Raw genomic sequence first — 1,560 nt, 5'->3', positions numbered from 1 at the left:
AAACTGTTCTGGAACAATGTTGTAAATACAACTTAACCACTGATTTCTAGTTCTTTTTCTATCGTCCTCTTTTGGAAGGCCAAACAAAGTAGTTTCCCTTTCACAACAAAACACACAGCGCCTTCACGACATTGCGGTGGCGGCAACAACAGTACTACAGCGAGAATAAAAGTTACGCCGCAGAGAAAGGAAAAATTGAAATCGCATCATATGACCCCTTTAACGGGATAGTTCACCTTCAGTTGCTGGTCCCCATTGACTTCCATAGTATGGGGAAAAAAAACACTATGCAAGTCGTTGGGGACCAGCAACTGAAGGTGAACTATCCCTTTAAGGCCATAGTTTTGGCGCTTTTCCACTGCGTGGTACGGCACGGCTCAGTGCGGCACGGCTCGGTTTGCGTTTCCACTGCAGTTTAGTACCGCTTTAGAGTGGGCGGGATTATTCACATGTCGTTATAGTTGCGCCGCCTCTATTGCCGCGACTCCTAAAAAACGTTTTCATTCCGCGTCGCCCCATCAAGCTCTCGCTGGAGCCGCTCCTCTGCTATCAACGAAAGGAACGTCTGTACTTGCTCAACAGGGGGAACAGCCACTTTTTAGTTGTTAAAAAAAGGTGCGCTCGTTCAATCTGTGATCAGCAGAGTTTACACGTCACGTTTTGGTAACGGTACGGTTCGCTTGGAACCCCAACCGAGGTGGTACTAAAAAAAGTACCAGGTACTGTACCCAGTGGAAAACCCCCCAAAAGTGAACCGTACCGAGCCGTACCATGCAGTGGAAAAGCGCCATTGTGAGTGTGTTCCTACACTTTGAGTCATACACTTATTGCAGGTATGAGCCATTTCAAAATTTAGATTGTCCAATCAAATTAAAACTAAGATGGCGCCGCAGATGGCTGCCTCAATGTTTGGCTCTTGTAGCACAACTGTACATAACATTTTTTTTTTTTATTTCAATTTATTTTTTCTATTTTTGTCTATTTATATTTACATGTGTATTTTTTTATTCTCATCTTATTTTTGTCTGTTGTTGTTGTTGTTGTTGTCTCTGCGTACTGGAAGCTTGTGACACTAAAACAAGTTCCTTGTATGCTCAAGCATACTTGGCAATAGAGCTCTTTCTGATTCTGAAATGCTCTCTAGATCAAATTTTTAAGTCTAATCATTAGGGATGATTAGGGCCCGATTTTGAGCTCCTGTACTCGTTAAAATGCCCCGATACCAAACGCCGATACCACACAGCATGTGATAAGCGCCATATTCAGACAAAGAAACACCAACAACAGACAGCAGAATGGAGTTAAGGATGTCTACTACGAAGTATATGTATGCAATGAATATAACGTTAAACAATTCAGTATTAACACCTGTATAGCTGATGTGCGCGAGCTGATAAACAGCGCGCTGAGTGGATTGAGCGTGCGGCGGTGCAGATGCGCGAGCTTGTCGAGTGAATATACCTTTCTCACAGACATCACTGGAAAGTTTGTAGTTCGGTCGGATATGTCAAAAACAAGTAAGTAAAACAATGCACAAGTTACTTAACGGTAGGGAGAGAG

The 1,560-nt window shown here is 43.2% G+C and overlaps 1 protein-coding gene across 2 annotated transcripts in view; it reads left to right on the top strand.

The window, feature by feature from the left end:
* The window catches only part of LOC107726469 (40S ribosomal protein S7), a 10,801-nt gene that overhangs the window by 2,238 nt on the left and 7,003 nt on the right, over positions 1-1,560 (top strand). The window lies entirely within an intron of this gene.

This window comes from Sinocyclocheilus rhinocerous, unplaced genomic scaffold (assembly GCF_001515625.1).
Source record: "Sinocyclocheilus rhinocerous isolate Xijiao unplaced genomic scaffold, SAMN03320098_v1.1 scaffold605, whole genome shotgun sequence".
Classification (NCBI taxonomy): Eukaryota; Metazoa; Chordata; class Actinopteri; order Cypriniformes; family Cyprinidae; genus Sinocyclocheilus; species Sinocyclocheilus rhinocerous.
The sequence above is the reverse complement of the archived record's forward strand: the minus strand, read 5'-3'. Positions and strand labels throughout refer to the sequence as shown.